Genomic DNA, 24,727 nt, shown 5'->3' on the forward strand with positions numbered 1-24,727 from the left:
AGGTTTTTCTGAAGACCTAGATGTCATTAAACAAGCAAGACTTCATAGAGGCATATCTACTAATTTTACTACCCACACACATGGAGAGAGAGGGAGAGAGAGAATAAAACCCACAGATTTACTGAACTTAAAAATATAGCACCCTTTCACCACATCACTACAATTTTGTTGCTTAAAATGGTGCAATGAAAATGGCTAAATACACAAAGTAACACAATTGCAACCAACAGCTAGAAAAGCATCACCATTCAGATTAGATTTCCTGCCACCACGTTCCTGTGTCAGTTTGTGTGAATCAGATCTTGGAATATTTCTAGATCTGGAAACAGAATATACATTCTTTAGAGTAAGATGCACTCTTATTAAAACTACGACACACCGCTTTATCAGTGACATGTCATGCCTGATCTTATGTAAGTTTAGCTCGTAATCAATAGCATTAATACATCGTTGGACATAAAACACTGGGGCAGGTAGGGGGAAAAGAAAGAAATACTGAAAGCAGGTTTCCACATAGTACATTGATTTTTGTTTTCTTTGTGTAAACCCAAACATAGTAGTAATGTGTGGAGTTGGTAAAATATTGATTTGATTTCCTGGTTTTTAGTTCACTTGGGTTTGAGGTTGACAAGGGCAGTTATGTTCTGTAATTATCAGTCATCATACTTGTCTAGGCAGTGATGTCCACAAAACACTTACCAGATTTATTACATTGCTCTAAACACCTTTCACAATGAGCAAGAGAGAAGGAAATACTAAGGAAATACATTTTCTCAGTGTCCCTAAGTAATGAGATTTTTAAAATAAAATAAAGATGCCTTGAGCTAAATTTGCTGATTACCATAATCTTTTAAAACAATTTTGGTTGGTATCAGCTAATCCTGGCATGGATATTGAGGAGCAGTCCATCAAAACATTTCAAATCCCACCCCCTTGTCACATCCTTCTGGTGGCATGTCTTTCAGTAGCTACAGGCAGGTAATATATCTAAAACCAAATAATCTTTTACCATATGATGATAACTTCTAGTTTGAAGTGAACCAGATCTAGTAACATGATTAAAATTGAGAGTGTGCAAAATAAAATCATCCTGAGCTTCAACTTAGATTTTACTAAAGGATTACTACTGGTAATTTATGAGAATAAAATTCAGTTCCATATAATTGAGCTTAATTTTATCACTGTTCTCCTCAAAATATGGGAGAAACTATAATTTTCACCTGGAAATCTACGGCATTTTTGTGTTGTAGGTTACTTCAGTGCTGAACTTTCATTTAGGAGTAATCACTTGAAATAACTTGCTGTGATGATAGAGACATGCAGTTCACCAATTACAATTAAACCATGTGAACCATATGTTTCATAAGTGCAGTGGGCTTTGAAACTTTCAAAAGGTTTTACATTAAATTACACTGTGATTTCATTTTGCCTGGATTTTTTTATTCTACTTTAGAAAGCTAAAAGGTTTTTAAGTGAAGACTTTAGAACATTTTATTTATTTATTTTATTTAAAAACCCTTATACTTTACCTTTCCTCAGTAAGCCCAAAGCAGCTAACAATAACTTAAAACAGATGGACAACTATAAATACAGAAAAATATTAATAAAGCAATAACATAGCAGTGGCGAAAGATGGGTACAAACCATCAGAAATAATTTAACTATAGCAATTGACACCACTTTTTTAAAAAACGCATAAAAAACCATAAAGCTTCCAAAACTTAAAATGGAAGGTTTTGGATTTCCTACAAAAGAAGACTGCCTCCAAACATTGGTCCACAGTCTTCACTGTCTCCCTAGGATGAGATGGGTATATTTGCATACTGACAAATTTGAATGACATATCTCTGGATGACCCCGAGTCAGGATGGCTGTCCATCAACAGATAAAGCCGTCTGCATATTGATGACAGCCCAGCCCAAAGTTCCAGACAATCTGGGCTGGGGAAAGAATTGTGCCCTGCGGCACTCCACACACCAAGGAATGCCGCAGCGACAACTCCCTAGCACCACCCTCTGTTCCAACCTGAGATAAAGGAGCGTAGCCATTGTCGGGCTGTGCCCTGAATCCCCACGTCGGCAAAGCAGTGGTCCAAAAGTTCATAACCATGTCAAAGGCTGCTGACAAATCTAGAAGATGCCATGACATATATAAAATATAATGCACACATGAAACTAAAATTGGTATCTTTGGAGAAAGAAAAATGGCAACTATTCATCAACCCTCCCCCTGCCCCCGCAAACACACACACATTCCATATTGAGCAGGGAGGTACATACACATGCCTACCTGCCTCCAAAATTTTCTCAGGTATTTTAGTCCCTCTTTGTATCTCACTACCCCCACAAAAGAAATTATCTCATTACTGTTAATTATCTCATTATTGTTGAGATTGCACGTTTTCAATTGTCATGAGATAGAGATAACCTTTAATCAGACTTTCTCATCAAATATTTTTCTGATTTTAATTTTTAACTATGAATTTTCACTTACTTGAAGCCATTTCACTACAAAGCTATTTTGTTGTCCATCCTTTACTATGGTAAATATAGAGCATTATGTATTTTTTTACAATGTGTTACAGTTGATGTCCTAACAGAATATCAAAGGATGCAGCTGCAGTGTTGATTTTAAAAGCCCTGGCACACTTGTCACCAGTATGCTGGTGTTTAAAATCCACTTTTATCAAGAGACTACATTATTAACCTAATTTAATTGGCATGCTTGTGCTAGCACTTAACAATAGATTCAAGGATTTTTGGCGGGGCGGGGGTGTTGTGAGAAGACATTTGTTGGTCAGATGCCTAAATATGCCTGTTCCTGCAATTTATAACTCACAGGTATTTGGTTTATAACTGTGTAGGAGGAACCATATGGACATACAATATAATTTTTTATTATTATGCAAATTGCCACAGTAACTCATGAGAAAGGGTGGTCATAGCTCAGTGGTAGTAGGTAGGCCTGTGAAATACCCCTGACTGAAAGCCTGGAGACAGTCGGTGTGGACAGTATTCAGTTTGATGGACCCATGGTCTGACTCAACATCAGGCAGCTAGTACCTGCTTATTAAGGGATGCGGGTGGCGCTGTGGTCTAAACCACTGAGCCTAGGGCTTGCCAATCAGATGGTCAGCGGTTCAAATCCTTGCGACAGGGTGAGCTCCCGTTGCTCGGTCCCTGCTTCTGCCAACCTAGCAGTTCGAAAGCACATCAAGTGTAAGTAGATAAATGGGTACCGCTCTGGCGGGAAGGTAAACGGCGTTTCCGTGCGCTGCTAAGGTTCACCAGAAGAGGCTTAGTCATGCTGGCCACATGACCCGGAAGCTGTCTGCAAACAAACGCTGGCTCTTTCGGCCTATAGAGCGAATTGAGCACTGTAACCCCAGAGTCATCCGCGACTGGACCTAACGGTCAGGGGTCCCTTTACCTTTACCTGCTTATTAACTCACTTGCATTATCAATATAAATATCAACAGTCCCTTTCCAGTAGAAGGTCATCCATAGGAGGAACCAAGACCAGTTCCATGCCAAAGCTAGGCCTGTATCTAGACCAAAATATGTCAAGATAATCAGTTTCCTTGAAAAGTGCCCTGCACCTTGCACCCCACAAAAGGAGGTACAGGCCTGCCTCTCTGCTACAGGTAGTTAGCCTACCTAGAAGCTTTGATTACCATAGAAGGGGTTGCTTTGGGGAAGTAAGCCAGAATAAAAGCGCATGTCAAACACACTTTGGATCTCTTCCTTCTCCTTTGTAAAGGTGCCCACCTTGGACACTGAAGTGTATGTGAGTTAACATACTTTGTTATATAGCTTTTGTAATAGGGATCCTGTTTTTCTAATAAAAGCTTTTCTTACTTCATTTGATGCATTTGACTGAAATCACTGACAAAATAACTCTGTCTCCTACAACCATAACATTTTGGCCTGTTTGGAGTGGTTTTGATGGAGGCCTCTCTTGACAGGAGCTTCATAATTAATTTGGTCCATCAGGTACTCCATAGAGAATACAGCTGCAAATTCTCCTTCAGTGTGCATATGCACGCACATATACGTGAAAGGCTCTCTGTACTGCAGGTGGTCCAAAATAAGGGAAAGACAGACATTTAAATAATAATGTTGTCCTTCCTTGAGCAAGCACAATCTCTTCACATTATTGTCAATACAAGTGGAATTGCTTTCCTATATGTTAAAGTAAATAACTTATATACTTTCATTTAAGTATTCACCTCATTTATTAGGATAAAATCTTCTGTCTGGGTTAGCTGGCATGGAGCTTTACTGAAATGCTACTAAGAATTGGTAAGGAATTTGGCCTTGACTCATGCTAATTTAAACAATATATTCCACATTTTACGGTCCCTTTTTAATAACATTGTTATTAAAGATTCTTTTAAAATAGTATTCTTGTTTTGAATTAAGCTGGAACAATGGTATACAAACTGTATGTTTTCTTGCATTCTTGGTTCTTTTCTGTGATATGATTCGAAAAGCTGTATTGCACAATTAATTTTTTGCGTCTCATACAACATAGCCACTGGAAGTATTACAGACTGTACAATATTTTGACTTCAATCAGTTTAATTAATGCCAAGTTGAGTTGGAAAGGGTAAAGGCACAGTACCTTGATTATCATGTATATATTTTGAACAGGTGCCCATAGATTATATCAGAGGGAGGACAGTTCTTTAATGTTACTGTCACGGCCACCCAGGACGGGTCCCAGCTCACAAGAGACCTCACTCCGTTGCAGCTTATTTACAGGAAAAGTTTATTGAAGATTTCTGCTTCTCATACAGTTCAGCATTGTGGCCGTACGTCTGCCACGTTAGACCGCTGAAGTCCCCTCTGACTCCTCCCCTCTTCCGCACCAACTTAATAGCCTGGCTCTAGACCACCTCTTCCTCTCCTTTCTTTTCCGCAGGGTCTTCCTGCCCCCCTGGGTTCCCTCTCTCCGTGACTCGCCTGAGGCTGAATCCTCTGCCGCCTCTTCCCCCCTCTTTCTGGCTTTAGGGCCGGGCTCCTCCCCTGAGCTCTCTCCACTTCCGCGCGCCTCTACGTTTGAACTTGGCGCGCGTACGTTGCTGCTGACCTTTCTTTCGACCGCTACACCACCCCCTGTTCTGCTCTCCACCCTTTCCGGCTGAACACCCTGCTCCAACCCCCTCTCTCTGTTCTCTCCTAACCCTGCTCCCTCCGAGAGGCTGACGACTCCACCCCCTTTACTCCGTTCCGGCTGAGACGTCTCTTGCTTCCTCTGTCTTCCACTGGGCTCCTCTCCGCTTCTCCCTTCTCCTCCCCTTTGCTTGATTAAGGTAACCCCCTTTTGAGAATCCTCTGACTCGCTGCTCAGACTCGTGGATTCCCTCAGAATTCCGTCATCTTCTTCCTCATCCTTCTGCCCCTCCTCCCACTCGCTCTCCGTCTCCTCTGTCATCTCCTCCTCTCTCCCAGAAACCCTGACATCCATCCCCCCCTCGAAGCCCCCCCTTCCCCCCTCCCGCTCGCCGGGGACCGGTTGTGGAAACTGCGGCTCTTCGGGGGTAGGCTCAGGATACAGGTCGTCTACGTCAATGTTCTCTGCTGGCAGTTCTGTGTATGTGTATTCGAAGTCGGGTTCTTCCCCCAAATGCTTCTCAGTCTCTGCTTCCATCGCTACTTCCTCCGGTGCTGCCCGCCAAGGACCTATCAGCCACCTCTTACGCCATTCCTCCTCTGGCTGCTCCTCCCACCAATAAGGGGTTTCCGTGTCCACCCCCGAGCACGATCCCCTGGGCGGGCTTGATGCTGGTGTTCTTTCCTCGGGGGAAGAGAAACCCCTGAACGTGCTATCTGACAATGTGGGTGTGAAAAGCCAGTCATCAAAGTACTCAGCTGGCATGGGTCTATGTGGGAAAAGTGCATGGAACTCGTCTTTCAAAAGGGGTTCGTCTAACTCGTAGCCTGGCACCCAACTATTAGCAGCGGCTGGTGTGCCCTCCCTGGCGAGAAAATATTCAACTCCCTCCTCCCCCCATCTCGAGTCCAGTATCTCTGTGACCTCGTTAAGAGGTTCTGGTCTTGGCGATTCCCCCCCCTCAGGCGCCCTCCTACGTGGCTCTGGGGGTGCTCCTGACTCTTGAAACCTGTGTGGGGTTTTGTAGGGAGTGAGCACCGACCTATGAAAGACCGGGTGCACCCTGGAACCTTCCGGAAGGGCTAGACGAAAAGCCACCGGATTGATCTTAGCCTCAACTTGATATGGCCCTAGCTGCCTGTGTCCTAACTTCTTCTTGGCCAATGACCTGGCCGGCATCGCGTGGGCTGCTAACCACACCCAGTCCCCAACCTGGATGTCCTCTCCCGCCCTCCTGTGCTTATCGGCCTGCACCTTATACGCCTGTTTCGCCAGCTCCAAATGTCTCCGCAGCTCCTCGTGCACCTCTTGCAACTCCGCTGCAAACTGGTCGGCATCTTGAGGCCCCCCCCCTCCTGGTGCCGCAAATCTCGGGAAGGTTCTGGGATGACGGCCATTGTTCGCGAAGAAAGGCGTCACCCCGGTGGATGCGTGTTTCGTGTTGTTGTAGGCGAATTCAGCCATCGGTAGATAGTCCACCCACGCCGCAGGTCGCTGGTTGGCGTAGCACCGCAGGTACTGCTGCATGATCGCGTTGACCCTCTCCGCTTGACCGTTGGTTTGTGGATGCCGCGCCGATGTCAGGTTGATTTTGACGTGCAAGATGCCCAGAAGCTTTCGCCAGAAAGTGGAAACAAACTGGCGCCCCCTGTCGGACAAGACGGACTGCGGAAGTCCATGCACTCTGAAGACGTGATCGATGAAGAGCTTTGCGGTCTGTTCTGCCGTCGCCACCTTGGCACAAGGGATGAAGTGCGCCATCTTGGTGAACAAGTCCACCACCACTAACACCGCCGTCTTACCTCTGGAGCTGGGCAGGTCTGTAACAAAGTCCAACGCTACCCTCTCCCACGGTTGCTGCGGTGTCTCCAGCGGTTCTAGCAATCCCGCCTGCTTCTGGTGCACTGGTTTGGACCTCTGGCAGATATCACACCTGGCGACGTAGTCCGCCACCTCTCCTCTCATCTGGGGCCACCAAAAGTCTCTAGCCACCAACTCCATCGTCTTCTCTTTGCCGAAATGGCCTGCACTAGGGGCGTCATGCAACTGTTGCAGAACCTTGGCTCGAAGATCGTCGGTGGGCACGTAAAGGGCACCCTTACGAGTCAAAAGTCCATCATGCAATTGAAACTCATCGTTGCGTCGCGACCCTCCGCGTAGCTCCTCCATCTTAGACTGTGCAAACTGATCCCTTTGCAACGCGCGTCGCACCGCGTCCAGGTCGACTGCGATGGTAGCGCACGTCCACGCCTGCGGTGCGAAAATGTGCTTTGCTGCGATTGGAGCTGCTTCCTCCAAGTATTGCGGCTTTCGGGACAGCGCGTCTGCAATAACATTGGAGTCTCCTGGGATGTATTCTATTTTGAAGTCGAAATCCGCAAAGAACTCCGCCCAGCGCATGTGTCGCTGGGTCTGCAACTTAGCCGTCCGCCAATACTCTAAGTTCTTGTGATCCGTGCGGACCTGCACCGTGTGCTTGGCTCCTATTAAGAAGTGTCGCCACGCTTTGAAAGCTGCATGAATGGCCAACAACTCCCTGTCCCATATGGTATAATTGCGCTCCGTCTTGCTGAGCTTCCGGGAGTAGAACGCACCCGGTCGCCAGTTGCCTTGTGAATCCTCTTGCAAAAGAACGGCCCCAACCGCTCTATCTGACGCATCGGTCTCTACCCGCATGGGTTTGCCGGGATTCACGTGGAGCAGCTGCTCTTCGGAGGCGAAAAGACCCTTAAGCGTCCGGAAGGACCGCTCCGCTTGTTCGGTCCAGACGAACTTCTTCTTCTTGGAACTGAGGGTGTCAGTGATCGCCGCCGTCGCGTTTGCAAAACCTTTAATAAACTTGCGGTAAAAATTGGCAAAGCCGATGAACCTCTGGACCTCTTTCCGATTTCGAGGGCTTTTCCAGTCCAACAGCGCTTGAACCTTAGCCCTGTCCATGGCCAGTCCCTCGTCGGACAACTTGTAGCCAAGGAAATCAACCTCTCTGACATCAAACTGGCACTTTTCCAACTTGGCGTACAGCCTGTGTTCCTTCAGCCTCTGCAGGACCTCTCTCACGTCCTTATCGTGATCCTCCGGCGATTCCGAGAAAATCAGGATATCGTCGAGAAAGCAGACACACTTTTTGTAGAGGAGACCTGCTAGCACGTGGTGCATAAATGCTTGAAAAACGTGGCTGCCATTTTGGAGGCCGAAAGGCATGACTCTGTATTCGTATGTGCCCAGAGGGGTGAACATGGCGGTCTTCCACTCATCTCCTTTCCGGATGCGGATGAGATTGTAAGCTCCACGTAGGTCCAGCTTGGTGAAAATCTTGCCCCTCCTGACGGTCGCTAAAAGGTCGTCAATCTTGGGCATGGGGAAAGCTTTGGGCTTAGTCAAGCTGTTGATGAACCTGTAATCCACTATAAGCCTTTTGTGGGGCGTGTCTTTCTTCTTCACAAAGAAAACAGGGCTGCCTCCCGCTGCTTTAGATTCCTGGATGAAACCGCGCTTGAGGTTATGGTCTATGAACTCCCGAAGCTCTTGCATTTCGTCCTCCGACATGGAGTACAGCTTGGCAGCAGGCAGTTGCGCCCCTGGCACTAAATCAATCGCGCAGTCGTAAGGTCTGTGAGGCGGCAACTTGTCAGCTTCCTTCTCACAGAAAACCTCCAAGAATTCCTGGTACTTGTGAGGCACTGTTTGCACCATACCCAGATGCAACGGCTGCTCAGCTTCTCCTCCCTGATCGGTCTGAAAGCAATGCTGAGCACAATACGACGAACAAAAGTTGATCTGCCTCTGGTACCACGCAACCGCGGGACTGTGCCTCTCCAGCCAACTCATGCCTAACACGATGGGTGTGTCCGATAAGTGGGTGACATTGAAACTAATAAGCTCTCGATGGTTGCCAATCTGCATCATCATGGGAGGGGTTTGCTGCACCACTTGCCCCCCCAGCAACCTCCTGCCGTCCACCGTGACCACGTTCAGAGGCGTCGTTGCAGGCAGGAGCGCCATGTTGTGCTGCTTAACGAACTGCAGTCCCATGAAGTCGGCGTTGCTTCCCGAATCGATCGTTATTGGAACCTCGAGGAGTCTCCCATCAGGCAACTGGAGTGTCGCTGTGAGCAGAACTGCCGGTTTGGGAGGCAAAGGGTCCACGCTCTGCAGTGATGCTGGGGGCTTGTCTACAGATCCGCCTGGCTGAGCCCCAGTAGCTCTGCTTCCAGCCAGGCACTGTCGTTTCCCTGAAGCTGCTCCCCTGGTTGCACCTCTGCTGTTACAGTTGCCAGCGCTGCAGTGTGCTTCTGGAGCCTCTGGGGGCACTCTTTCGCCATATGGTGCGCACTGTCACAGATGTAACACTTCCTGGTTCCTCTAGGAGGCTTCGCTTTGGCTGCACCAGGGACAGGGCTCTGGGACGGCTTCTGAGCCCTAGCACCACCAATCTCCATTGGCTCCTCGCTGTCCTTCCCCATTGGCGAGGGGTGCGCACGGCTGAAGTCCCTGTGCACAAAAGGGAGAGTCCTTGCTTGCGCACGCGCTTGGGGCCCGTCCTCCTCGTGCCACGGACGCCCCTCATGTCGAATTCCAATAGCTAAAGCCCGGTGCACCACGTCTTCTAGGGTCTGGGGTCTGTCCCCCCTAGCGATCTCATCCTTGATGGGGGGGCTCAATCCCTCCCAAAAAAGATCTCTGACCGGTTTACTGTCCTTTGGCCAATCTAAGGCGGTGAGCAACGCAAAAAATTTAGAGTGGTATTGGCGCACAGTCGCTTTCCCCTGCCTCAGCCCGTGCATTTGACGGCGCGCAATGTCCACATCCACAGAGGATTGAAAACAAGAATCCATCGCTTTGATGAACGCAGTTGAATCGCGACGGGCCGGTCCATCTTCGCGCCACAAATTGCGTAGCCAAGCCCTGGCCTCCCCATGCAGGTGCGAAACAATGAACCCCACTTTCTCCTCCTCATCTTTAAAATCGTGACGGAGTAAGTGCAGTGCATATACAACGTCCGCTCTGAAATTGGGATAGTCTTGCAAGTTGCCATTAAAATGCGGAACTAGGGCACCCCCCCTCCGTCCAAGCGCAATGCCCTCCGCTCTGGATCCTGGGGCCCCCGCCTTGTCCGCGCGCTCCCACCTTGCCTGCAAATCCTGGCACGTCTTCTCCAAGTCGTCATTCTTCTTCTGCGAAGCAATGACTGCCGATGTGAGAGCGGTAACCTGATTCCGCAATGCAACCAGCTGCTCCTCAGCGCTCATGGCTGCTCCCGTTCGTGAGCTTCGCAAAAAAAAATTTTTGCTTTGAGAGAGGGGACTTACTGTCACGGCCACCCAGGACGGGTCCCAGCTCACAAGAGACCTCACTCCGTTGCAGCTTATTTACAGGAAAAGTTTATTGAAGATTTCTGCTTCTCATACAGTTCAGCATTGTGGCCGTACGTCTGCCACGTTAGACCGCTGAAGTCCCCTCTGACTCCTCCCCTCTTCCGCACCAACTTAATAGCCTGGCTCTAGACCACCTCTTCCTCTCCTTTCTTTTCCGCAGGGTCTTCCTGCCCCCCTGGGTTCCCTCTCTCCGTGACTCGCCTGAGGCTGAATCCTCTGCCGCCTCTTCCCCCCTCTTTCTGGCTTTAGGGCCGGGCTCCTCCCCTGAGCTCTCTCCACTTCCGCGCGCCTCTACGTTTGAACTTGGCGCGCGTACGTTGCTGCTGACCTTTCTTTCGACCGCTACACCACCCCCTGTTCTGCTCTCCACCCTTTCCGGCTGAACACCCTGCTCCAACCCCCTCTCTCTGTTCTCTCCTAACCCTGCTCCCTCCGAGAGGCTGACGACTCCACCCCCTTTACTCCGTTCCGGCTGAGACGTCTCTTGCTTCCTCTGTCTTCCACTGGGCTCCTCTCCGCTTCTCCCTTCTCCTCCCCTTTGCTTGATTAAGGTAACCCCCTTTTGAGAATCCTCTGACTCGCTGCTCAGACTCGTGGATTCCCTCAGAATTCCGTCATCTTCTTCCTCATCCTTCTGCCCCTCCTCCCACTCGCTCTCCGTCTCCTCTGTCATCTCCTCCTCTCTCCCAGAAACCCTGACAGTTACCTTGTCATATGATACCAATTATTTTAAGTGTGTGTGACATATAGTTGACACACTGTAAATGGGATGTTGCCTCTCAGCAGGTTTCATTCCTAAACCTGCTGAACTTAAAAGGGGGCGGGGGGACCTTGTATAGTGAAGAACAATATGCCATAAAAATATTTCCATTCATTAAAGGTATAATCCATTAAAATCATGGTAAGATTTGCCATTTACTTCAGTGGAATTTGAGTTGCAACCTTACAGTGCAGTCTTCTGTGTTTTACACAGGCGTGCCTTTAAATTCAATGTGATTTATAACTAGGTAAATGCATGTAACTGGTTGAAATATTTTAGTTTTCCATAATCTGAGCTAATTAGAAAAAGAGAAGCATAAGCTTCAAACGAGGCTCATTGAAACTACATACACATATGTAAATGTTTGCAACACTTACACAAAGAAATCTTAAATAATCTACAGTTATATTTCTTTTTAATTTGATACTTCAAGCACGCCTCAGGAAAGAATACAGGAAATGTAGGCAGAAAATCCAGAAGGAATGACCTTTTGATAAAATGAATGTTTACATCAATGCAACATGGATTTTGCAGAGTTAATACTCAGACTTATCAATTAGAAAGTGTACACTGACTCTCTCTCTCCTCTCTCTCTCTTTAATTGCTTCTAAACACGGAAGGAAGATATCTAGACTGTAATGGTGTAATGGGGTTTAAACATTACACAACTTTGTCAGACTGAAATTATATATATATATATATACAGTGGTGCCCCGCAAGACGAACGCCTCGCAAGACGAAAAACCCGCTAGACGAAAGGGTTTTCCGTTTTGGAGGCGCTTCGTAAAACGAATTCCCCTATGGGGTTGCTTCGCAAGACGAAAAAAATCTTGCATCCCCCCGCGGGTTTTTTTCGCTTTTTTCGCCCTTTTCTTAAGCCGCTAAGCCGCTTATCAGCTGTTCTGCTGATAAGCCGCTTAACAGCTGATCGCTGGAAGCCGCTTGACAGCTGTAGCGCTAATCCGCTAAGCTGTCAATGGGCTTGCTTCGCAAGACGAAAAAACCGATATACGAAGAGCCTCACGGAACGGATTAATTTCGTCTTGCGAGGCACCACTGTGTGTATATATATATATATATATATATATATATATATATATATATATATATAGTGTGTGTGTGTGTGTGTAAATGGTACCCCCCTGGCCACTTAACAAAACTATTTTCCCATACACCATGGGTTTCCAGTTCTTTTAAAACTGCACGACATGAAGGAATTCAGTATTATGAACTGCTTCAACATGCAGTGATACAGAAATATATACTTCCCCCCCAAATTTCCAGCTATTAAATGTAAAGCTAAGCTGAGATTTCTCATTCCTTTTTCTTTTTTAACATCTGATATTTTTGTTTTTGACAGACACACTTTCAAATCATCCTACCTTGCATGAGATGGCACCCCCAGGTTTCTCCATCCTTCACCAGTCGCAGGCTGTGGTTCGGGGGGACGGGTAGCATTGTTAATCCGGGAAGATTGATCTTTCAGGGCTCTGCCACCACCATCAATCTCTGGCAATGAATGTGTTGGCCTGGTGTGGGGCACCAAGGAGAGCTTGGCTGTCTGGCTGGTGTACCAACCATCTAGCACACTGGTGGCCACCCTGTCAGGCCTGCTGGAGGTGGTGGCAGGCTGGGCCTTGGAGTTCCCTAACCTACTGGTTCTGGGAAACTTCAGCGTTCATGCCGATGCCATCCCCTCCTCTCAGGCTCTGGACCTGGTGTCTTCCATGGCGACATTAGGGCTCTCCCAGTTTGTTTTGGGTCCCACACATCAAACAGGCCACACGCTGGATCTGATCTTTGGGGCGGGTATAGTGATCATGTCCCCCCTTGTGGAAGTGCCATGGTCTGATCACTACGCTCTGAAAGCCAGGATTGACTCCCCCCCCCCCCCGCTTGGGTGGCGAACCTATTTGGGCTCGCCCGCAGAGGATGATGGATCCTGATGGATTTCGTCAGGCCTTGCGGGACCCTGTTCCCCCTGGTGGCTCACTAGATGAGCTTGTCGAGAACTGGAACAACCGGCTCTGCCCAAAATCACAGTGTTTCAGGTTTTTCTAGTGGTGATAGCCAATGGAACAGCAACTGGTGATGATGGAATCCCCTCACCAGCATTGCTCCTTTCCCTGGGCAGAGAGAAACCTACATGCCATCCTAAGTTTCCAAATCTAATGCCAGATTCACTAATGGCCAGTAGTATTTTTATTGAAGGCGTTTTCACACACATTTTCACACATAAGAAGAACTTGCAGGATATCATTGCATCAGGGGGGCAAATCTGGATACTGTTGGCTATAACACATGTCAAAATACATGCAAAAATATTTTCGGATTCCTTGATAACTTCCTGTTTTGTACTATGTGTCTTTCAGAATTCCTCTGTGCCCCACCGGAATACCTTTTGTCATAAGCAGAAAACACAGAAAGTGTTCCAAACAGGAAGAGGTAGGACAAAACTTTCCATTTGCTAGATTGATACAAGGCCCATTGTTTTTAGTAACTGTGTTCAAGACAGTACTGTACTAGAAAACCATAGCACACCATTTTGGCTTTGTTTATAAATATTTGTCTACTATCTACTTGATTTTCATTTTTAAAATATTTTTTTAAAAATATTTTACTTTTTTCTATCATTTTAAAAAGATGTAATATGTTTAGATTTTCATTTTTTAAATAACCATCATTTGCAGAATTTCCTTGCTCACATTCCTTTAGACTGCACCAGTCTGGTATTGGAATAAAATGTACCTCAAAATGTACCAGCAAGTAAAAAATAATAATTAAATCATGCCAACATTGAGACTTTATCTTCTCCAGTAAGTCATGTAAGTCATTTGGGTGAACAACACCCACAAGGTAAAGTACAAAACCCTAGGCAGTATGTGCAGTCTAAATTGACCTGACAGTTTTTTAAACATGAAAATATATTGCTGAAGTATAGAAGTGCAATAATAGTGAGTTATGGGTACAAGAAGTCTCATGGGCTTATCAGCCATATCACATGTACTTGAGCAGCTATGTACAATCAACACATTTCACAAATGGATTAATTGAAGGACATAAAACACATTGTTGCAGTGATTTTCTGATATTGTATCAAACGTATAGATCAGGGGTCCCCAAACTAAGGCCCACGGGCCGGATAAGCCCCGAGGGACTAGGTTATCCGGCCCGCAGCAACCCCCGCTGCCCGCTGCGGCCACCCGCTCTTACCAGCACTGTGCTGCGTGGCTGCCCACTTCCAGGTCAGAGGAGCAGCGGAAATAGCTTGTGTGCATGCGCAAGCATTATTTGCGCATGCACAAACATTATTTCTGGTGCACATTGGGTCGGAGGAGGCCCATGCAGATGCACACAAGCTATTTCCGGTGCTCCTCCGACCCGGAAGTGTGCCAGAAATAGTGTGTGTGCACGCATATGGGCACACGCTCCCCGCGTTCCTGCCTGCTGCGTGATCGGTGCAGGAGACACCGGCCTGAGATGCGGTAAATTTGCTGACCCCTGGTATAGATGACTCTTCCCTTTTTCTTGGTGTCAACAGTGACAAACCCTACCAATGGCTCTGTGTCTAGACTCACCCAGAGTTTGATCAACTTCAGTGCTAGTTCTACTAGGAAGAGAAATGTATTTTGGAACATGCACATCATTGTGGGTTATTCAATATGGGCATTTAAGCAGATATTGCCTACCATATTTGAAAACACAGACACACAATTGACCACTGTTCACACATTCTGAAGTGTATATGAGGACCAGTTCACCAGCTCATCCACACCACCCTGAGTTTTATTAAAATTAAAAATGATTTCTGGGTTGAAAGTTTAGTCTGAGATCTCTGTGTCATTATGCGTTGAAGGAACAAGAATCACTGCCCTTCCTTTCTTTGGAGACTCACGTGTGAAATCTTAAAAACCAAAAATGTTGCTGTGGACATTTCTGGTTTGTGGTCAAGAAACTGCGATTGGATTTCTGTTTTTATGGTTTCCCCCCGATCTGTCAACTAGCATCAGGTTTGTCATAGCTAATCCATTGGTCAGTAGTGGAGAACTTATCAGTTATATTTCATCTATGCGTTGTTACATTTCTCAGCCTCTGTCTGGTCTTTGCATGTTCTTTCTTCCTCACATATATGTATGTATCATTAAAAAATGGTGTTTTGAAATTGCAATGTAGTCAGAATTTTATGCCATATTTCCATGTTTGAATGGAATATGCTGCCTCATTGGCCATCCTCCTTTGAATAGCACTAATTGCTCATCAGTTGTAGTATTCTCAAATGGCACAAAACACAGTAGAAGTTTGTTAGCAAACATATCCCACACATAGGGTCAAGTTGGTCTCTTCCATTGGTGATTCATACTGAAGCTGAATCTTAGGGATTCTTTTGAAGGAGGCTAGTGACATTGTGCTCCAGACATGTTGGGGGAAAGTCTCAACAAATTTTGCAGAAGAGGGGTCATCTAAAAGGGTTGTCATACTCTTGGGCTGGGATGTTGGGTTTTTAGGGGGGAGAGGGATTGTTGTTGTTATTGATATTAATGTTGTTCAGTCTGGTTGTGTATTTATTGATATTTTATTTATTGATGTTTGAGTTATTGTTTATTACTACTTTTGTTATGTGATAACTATGTCTTTTTTAATGTTGTAAGCCACCTTTATCATGGTTTCAACTATTGAAAGGTGGTATATAAATAAAATGATGTATGTATGTGTGTACCTGCTGAAGTGAGGGTGTATGCAGGTTGCTTGCAAACATGTGCAGATCAGCTGAGATTCGAATGACCCCAAAAGCCAGAATAGTATGTTTTGTGTAAAACAATGGCTAAGATGAAAAACCGTTTTGCTGGGTCACAGGTAAGGATCTAACTGGTGGGAAATGTTACAATAATTCAGGTTTGTCAAGGAGTTTCATGTGATGCTAAGGGAAGTAGTGATCTGTCTATTATGAAAATTGAGAAAATTCTGGATTCTTAAATCTTCTAAACTCCTTCCTTACATAAAATCATCAGAACAGGCTAAGCACCTGTTGATATTATGAGTAACTAATAACTTTAAACAGCATTTTTAATCACTTTTTGCCCCTAGCACCCAGTAGTGTAGTGGCAAAATCAGACGTGCAGGGTCCTTTCATGATAGTCACAGTCATACTGCCTTCCAAAATTATACAATAATATTTTAGTTATGCAGATCTACTATTTTCTGTGCATGTACATCAGCGAATTATTTGGAATGTTGTGTTTTCCTTGAAGTTGTATGTAACAAAACTTGCATACTATTCTCCTGAAACTGAAGGCCCTTGTGTTTTCAGTATCCCTAAATGCTTCACTTTAGACTCCTCCTCTGCAGTGTTATTTCTGTGCTCCTTCTGCAGAGTGACCCTCGAAGCCAGTTCTCAGTAGTTGACTCACCTTTCACACTGGCTCCAATCAGCACAAAGAGTGAGAAGACTTCTCAGTGGCTAAAAAACTCCCCTTTCATGCTGCTTGGGTGGCTCAAGGATGCTGAAGGCTGGGACCCTACATAAGAAAGCTTTGCTAGCAACTTTTCCTCAGCCCTTCTGAAAAGGGTAGAATTTGAGCTTTCAGTAAATTAATGAGGCAGGCAAATGGCAATTTAAACATTGTTGATGATTATCTGGAATAGGGAGTCATGGAAGACTGACAAAAAAGTTTCATTCCCCCCCTCCCCGAACTGTCATTGGTGTATTTGACCCCCAGTAAAGAGATTTAAAAGATAATAAATGAACATCTGGTAGTGTGCTGTAAGGCAGAGAATTGGATGAAGCTGGAAAAAAAATTGATATTACCACCTAGGAATTTTCAGGGTCAAGCTAGACATGAAAGCAGCAGATCTGCTACATTTTTAAGGGCTAAATAAAGCTCCTGATACACCCTTTTGAGGACAGGGTATGGTTTTAACCCTTTCTCCATACCATTTCACTCATCTGAGTCCCCCCAGCTTCAAAACAACAGCATTTATAACATGGAGGGAAATATAGGAGGGTCCCTGTATGTTTTGGCCCAAGAGGCAACCATGGAGACTTGGAGTTGTACATGGTTAAACGCCCCTCGGCTATACCTCAATGAGTTTTCTCAATAGTAGCCAAGATTTCATAAATTCAGAGCTCATGAACCTTGAAAAAAGGATAAATGGGATTTGGTGAGACTAACATAGCAGCCACTTTTACCTTTAAAATGAAAAAGTGTGAGGGATTCATTTAAACTGGTTTTTGGGATTTACTAACTCAAAAATGAATTGTACTAGGAAGCTTTAAAAACTGAGGGCATATAGGGGTTATACGTTCTTATTATTTTCTGTGCAGTAGTATGCAGAAATATATCGTTTAGGGAATAAAAAAATAATCAGAGTTTATTGAGATGTAGCCCTCCCTACTCTTTCTTCTCATCCCCTTTCCTTTAACGCAGTGGCACACCATACATCCAAACTAGCAAACAACAGCCAGTGCAAATAATAGTTTGTTGCATCTAGATAAAACAGCAAATTATGTGTCAAAAATATGTGCACTTGCCTGGAGCTTCAAGAGAGGTGACATGGTAGCCCCGTCGAGAGCATGTGGCTAAAATTAGAAAAAGAAATAAAAACAACAGGGTTATATTGTAAATGGCCCTGTGATCTTCAGATGAAGGGGTAGAGAAAGGTAATAAATAATAATAAATTGATCATCATAAAGGGAGAATCCAGTCAGTAGGACTTTGATAGCTAGGAAGACAATAAAATCTATTCTAATTTGTAACCATCTTGATAACAATGTCAATTTGTAATTGTCTTGATAACAAGCCAGTGATTAGCAGAAACCATTGTCAAGAATGAGTCCTTCCAGTCTAATATTATTATTTTTTTTAAATGTTGATGGTGATAATTTAAACTTTTTAATTGCCTTTTACAAATCATCTCAAGGTGAGGTACAAGGTTGCATATGATAATGATAATGTAAAAATACACAGAAAAAGTCAGAGATTAAAACAGAATAAAAAGCATCCATTCTAATGATCACATCAATAAGTCATTATACAGTCAAGCAACAGCCACTAGTTAAAAGGCCTCTCCCTTGTAGCTGCCATCCAAGCTGGCAATGGGAAAGCATCCTTCACCACACCTGAGAGAAGCAAGCTAGTTTAGGTGATACAATCCAGGTCATGTGGCACACCTGCCTCTGTCATGCAACAGAGGAGAGCTGTGGCTGGGGCTCAGAAGGAATGGGGGCTGCTTCTGTTGCCCACCCTCATCTGCTTGAACTGGCTCATTATGACATGCTAGAGGCTACTCTGCCAATCCATCTTCAAAGGCATCCCCACTGCAGCATGAGGTTTCCAGGGCATATACCACTGAATCCAGGATATATGGGAATAGGTGAGTCATTATCCAAAGCTGTTAGAAGGCACTCCATATCAAGGAGACCATGTACTTCCAATGATAGTAGTAGATCCAAGAGTACTCTGGACCATGAAGCTGATCCTTTAAGGGGAGTGTGACCCAACCCAAACTGGCAGAATTTCATGTGTCTGAACTGAGGAATTACTTCCTCTGTTTCTGTATTGTCTGAGTTTCAGTTTATTGGCGCTCATCTAGTTCATTACTGCAGTCAGACACAAGCTCAGCATGTTCGCTGCTTTACCTATCTGAGATTTACAAGTGAAACAGAGTTGAGCGTTGTCTGCATATAGATGACAATGCACTCCAAAACTCCAGATGATAAGAATGAACTCAGTACAACCCCCATACTGGAGGTTTCATGGGCTGAGCCATACCTGCCAGGTACCATCTTCTGGATTAACCCACCCAGGTTGAAGCAAAATAATTGAAAAGCAGTACTTCCCACCCCCTGCTCTGACAACCTACCCAGAAGTACACCATGATTGATTTTTTTCCCCAAAACTGACAGATCTAGGATGATCAACAGGTCACCATCCCTTCTGTCTCTTTTCCAACATAGCTCATCATACAGAGTGATCAAGTGCTAAAGCGGAGGCTAAACTCTGATTAAAAAGGGACCAGAAAGTCATTCTGATTCAAAAGCACCTGGAGTTGGTCAACAACCACCCACTCAAAAAGCCCAGGAAGGGACTGTTGCCAACCAGCCTGCAATTATTTGTATTTTGGTTGTGAGGCTGTTAAAAACAGCTTATGAAAGCAGCACAGAGTAGCTGCCACTTGATGAGAGAAAAAAGGAAGTAGCCTTTGCATACATGTTTATACCATCACACCAAAGGGCTCCATTCACCTACATTATCATTATTAAACTGAGCTGTAAAAGCTCAGTTTTCTATTTTAAGTTAACTTTCAAAATATGTAAGCAGTTCAGACTTCAGGTTGCTAAGTCACAGAGGAGCAGAGTGTTGCATTCACCTGCATTAATCACTAGGGGTCTTGTTAATAATTCTCTCAGGCACTAAGTCTTATTTTCTACCACTGGGATCTATGAGAAAAGTGATAACATAGGCCTTCATGAAAAATAATGTGAGTAATTAATCAAAACCTTGTGAAAGGAAAGGATGGGGGTTTTGAGCATCTTGTATGCAATGCAAGCCATCTGCATTGTTCTGTATTCCATGTGCAGGAAGAATCAAACCAGTTTAGGAAAAGTGTTTCACCATGATAAATTTTGTCTTTAATCGTGCTTATAAACTTTTGTATAAGTTTATCCTCATACCAAACTATAAGAAACTCTCATAATTGCACATAATTGTGCCTGGAAAAGAATGGCAAATTAATGACTATACCATCCATTTCCCCTTACATATTTTACATGCGCTGCAAACCTGTAAATGCTGAGAAAGATACATTATCTATAATTCTCCTTAGGGTAGATTGTCTGCGGTGTGCAAGAGGAGAAGGTGAAGAGCTCCTATTATTGCTAATAGGTGCTATTGTGGCTAATTTCAGGCACCCTGTACTAGGAACATAATAATTTGTGGGCTTTCTGCCATAAAAATATAACTCTATATGAGATACAAAAGCAGTCCTATTTTCTACTGAAGTGCATTGTTGATAATATTATTTCAGTTCCCTAACATTTGGTCTGGTCTCTATTTGTTTCTTCAGAGAAACAGCAATCTGTGTGAATACCACTATAATAAAGCATGTCAACCTTTAAGTATCCTCTGTTCAAACTTGTCTTTTGTCAGTTATATGAAAATTGCTCTTCTCTTGTGGTGAATTTTTCCAGGGTTAGCATTTAGACTTTAATAGCTAATGTATAGACTTGAATGTTCTAGTGCTCCTATGAGAGGCACGTTGAAAGATAACTATTCATAACTGTCTATCCTTTTGGGAAAGAGAGGAGGTTCCTTGGATATGCTGTTTCCTAACAAAACCAATACAATCATTTCTTTTCATAAAACGGAGGAGTAGAAAGTTACCTTACATCTGCCAGGGATAAAGCCATAATATTTTTTCCCCTTGTTAGCATGTGCTGTATGCTTGCCTATGTATGCACTCACTTTCACAGGTCTCTGTTAAAATGTCAGCTATTGTTAGTGTGGCTAGACTGCAGTTGCTACACTGAGTATATTCTTAGCATCATAAAGTGGAACAAGGCATTGTATGGCAATGGTTATTAAGGTATTTAGAAAAAAGTATTTTCTGATTTATAATCTGCAAAATGTTGCTCTGAGTAAAAGCTTTGCTTCTTGAAATCCTTGACTTCACGGGCTGGGCAAAAGACAGGTGGGTGTTAAAAGTGCACACCTTTGGCAGGAGCCAACCATAATTTCTGTTAAAGTGTTCAAAAGGGTGGTTTCCAAGTGCAAAAACATATATACTGGCAACTCATCCACCCTTATACTAGTTCAACACTAACTAAAGTAGAAAAGCATGGTTTAAATCATTTCCTGGATTCTTGAATTTTCTTATATTGATGAGGAACAGAATATTTGTAGCAATTTATAGAACCTAGGTTGCATCTTCTGGATGTTTTTATAGCATTGTATATGTGACTTAACATATCAAATAAATCTGTTGTATACGTATTTATTATAACATGCCATGTATAGATTGTGTGTGTGTGTATTCAATATAATTGAATTCAATATAAACTGTGTAATGATAGATTTAAAAATTATTATATATAATTTTAAAATCTATCATTACAAAGTTCATATTGAATTACAGTGTGTAGTATTTTATGTCCATGGTATAGTCTTTTGCGTATGCACTTCCAGTTACAGGAGGATACTTTCATTTGCATATATTTACTCAGAAGTAAGCCATAGTAGTTTCAGTGGCCTGGATCCAGTGATGTACAAGAAGAACACTTCTACTTGCACAATGCAGGCTTGCCAAATCCCTCCAATTTTCTTGTCTTCCTGTAAGCCTTTTCCTGGAATAGATAACAATAATGGGACACCTTCCAAGTTTAACAAAGAGAAATAGATCTTCTATGGGGAGGGGAGGTTTGCCTGTAACAATTGCAGGATAGAAATCCATCAAGAAAAGCTTTCCCAGCATGCAGTGCAGTAGAAAGCTTTTGCCTGTTTTGTCTCCTGTTGAAGGTGCAGGATGGCAGAGAAAATGTGGCAACAAAAGATGCAAAGCTGTATCAGAAGTGACTTGAGAAGCAGGAACATTTTTCATATTTATCACACAGTAGAATTTGAAGCTGTGTTAGGACTCTATCAAATTACTCCTGGCTGTGTATGAGGATGAGAAATCTACAGTTGCAAAGTGTCTTAGCCATTTGCAGTTTGGGATGAAATGGCTAAGGGCCAAACTAGATACATGAATTGTGTGGCTGCACTTCACACTTCTAATTTTTTAAAAAAGCAGTTGGGGAAAATAAGATTAGTGCAGGGAGTTTTAATCCCTTCCTCCCCAACTGTGGACCAGACAAAAATAAATAAATCCCACTCCTGAAACCACAACCCAGGAAGGGAAATGGCTATAGGTGGGCGATTTTCTTCAGCACCACAGCCAACACATGACTTCATGTGAACATTTCTAAAGACCCCTTTCTTACAAAACAAAACAAAAACTATTTCATTTTACTGCATTTCAGGTTGCAATTCCCAACAACATCACTCAAATCTAATCCTTCTTCTGAAAATCAGATTTAACTATGTGTTATAATGAAAACGGTCATTGTTAAAGTGTCACTGAACATGCATAAAAGGAGAAATATTTTCAAAGAAACAGAAAATGTGAATCCTAAAATATTGCAGGCCCAGTTTTAAAAAAATACATATAAATAATAATTTTCAACCTCCAAACAATTTTTCTCTGGTTTTCCGCACACTTATTTAAATATTGGCATAACCTATAATTTTTTTTAGAGGTGAAGCAAATAATTTAGATATATATATTCATTGTTTCAGCATTGTAGCAATATTCCTTCTAAGAAGTCCCAGTTAATGTTTTTGTTAATGGACTTACTTTTAAACTTAGTTCTGAAGAGCAAAAATTGTGGCTTCCTAATTTGCTCTGTTACCTCTAATAATATTAACATGCTATTTATATGCCAGAGGCTACTCTTTGAAAAACAAACCCTGAACCATTTAGTGTTGTGATTTTTGTATGTGTTTTCATGTAGTCCTCTGGCCTTCATGGCCTCAGGGAAATAAACTAGTCAGTCTAGAAATCAAGAGTGTCAGTACCTGTGTCCTGAAGCTACTGGGTGAATATATATAAGGTAACTTGCAACTTACGCTTATTTAACTTACTCAATCACAGGTCTGCAGGGGAGGGGAATAACCAAATGGAGAGTAGTGGAAACCCAGTCTCCAGTTATTTCCCTACACAAACCTGTGCAAATCTTCAATTGCAGGCTTACCTGACTTTGGGAAGACTGCACAAGGGCTCTGGCAGCATCCCAGAGCTCTCCTGCCTCCTTCCCAAAGCTGGGTATTCACTTACAGGGCCTTGGAGAAGCAGGGGGGAGGCTTTGGGACACTGCCAGAGACTTCATGCCACCTTCTGGAAGCCAGGTAGCCCCCTACCTTGCAGGGGGACCAGTTCTGGGGATTCCTGGCTTCATGTGTTTTTGCATATACACGTGGACCCCCGGAACCGAACCCTCACATAAGGTGGGAGTTACCTGTATTGCAAGAACTGAGAATTGAACTGTTTGTTCAACATTCTGGGACTCTGTTGAAATAGTTTATAACATCTGTACATTTCATGTACAATAATGAAAGTTATTTTGTTCCAAGTGTCAGGTTGTGGTAAGTTTGTACTTAAGGTAGAAGCTCTTTTGTAGGAAAGAGTGGAGTGTTTGAAAAAGAAAGACTGTAACAGTCTTTCCCCTTCTATATCAGGATTTGACCCCAGGACCTATACTAGTGTGGTTTAGAACAGGCCAGTTCCTACTTAATGAAGAAGGACAGCAGAAGGCATTTTCATTCATTCTCTCCTTTGTAGCTAATGGTAGCCTAGTATCCTAGAGAGTTGTCATCCATGTTCCTTAGTCCAATATCAAAACCTGAACCAGAAGTGCAAGTGCAATGCCTCAGCATACAAGGGGTTAGTGAACAAGGCAGGCCATTGTTTTTTAAAACAACATTACTGCTAGGCTTAAAAACCGTAATGAGAAGGAAGTTGGAAGTTGACGGGCAAGATGGTCAGCACTTCATGATCTTACTGCTTCTTAGTGGAAATTGAAAAAATGAGAAAGGCACTTGGATGTGTCACTGAACAAAGACACAAAATAGCAGGGTCAGATGCAGTTACACTTCATTAAGTTGCATTGGTACAACAACAACAAAGTACCACCTTCTTCTGGAACAAAAGAGTATATTCAGGATACACATTGGTAGCTGAAAAGTTAATTCCTTGATTCGATTAATGTCAAAATAAGAAATCATACAATGAAAAATGGGTTAATGAAAACATGCTGAAATATGTTATTCTAGCAATTTTATTACAGGCTTAGAGACCTTTACCGGAGCAAATTCTTTCATTTGTTCAGATGTTTTTCAGGGGCTTAGGTTGCTTTTATATTTGCAGAGGTCCCATTAAGATCCCACTGGGTATTGGGAAGTGGTCCAAAAACTGCCTCACCATTGAATTCCAAAACTCTGCATGTGTGAGTGTCTTAATGTATGAAGCTGATTGCAATACTTCAGATGTACTGTATGCAACTCTATTCCAATTTGTTTTTCAACTAAGCATTTGACATGTTACATTGTGTTAAATCCCAGTTTAATGTAAAGTGACTTCCTGTGTCCGATAAGAAACACATTTTTAAGGGAATGCCAAGTACTCTTATGTTATTTCTATTAAACTGGCAGGCAGTTCCTTCTGTATTTGAAAGATTATTTGCCAGAAAGTAGTGCTGGCTCTGTTGATGTAATAAGCATATTCTGGTATGTAATTTCATCTCTTCTAAACAGGACAGCATAGTTACATAATTGAAAGTGAACATGATGTAAGCAAACATATGAACACACTTCAGAAATGCCTAAAATATAGGGTGAATAATACCACATTCAGAAGCTCAGGAAGTTATTTTTAGAGACCTACAGTT

General features: G+C 43.6%; 1 protein-coding gene across 5 annotated transcripts in view; it reads left to right on the forward strand.

Moving 5' to 3' along the window:
* The window catches only part of TENM3 (teneurin transmembrane protein 3), a 1,264,289-nt gene that overhangs the window by 796,114 nt on the left and 443,448 nt on the right, over nucleotides 1–24,727 (forward strand). For all 5 annotated transcript variants that reach the window (XM_081925878.1, XM_081925873.1, XM_081925879.1 and 2 more), the window contains one exon: nucleotides 13,623–13,695. The gene's annotated coding sequence lies outside the window, so the exon portion shown is untranslated. The remainder of the gene's footprint in view (nucleotides 1–13,622; nucleotides 13,696–24,727) is intronic.

The sequence above is a fragment of the Podarcis melisellensis genome (assembly GCF_964234715.1).
Source record: "Podarcis melisellensis genome assembly, chromosome: 9".
Taxonomy (NCBI): Eukaryota; Metazoa; Chordata; class Lepidosauria; order Squamata; family Lacertidae; genus Podarcis; species Podarcis melisellensis.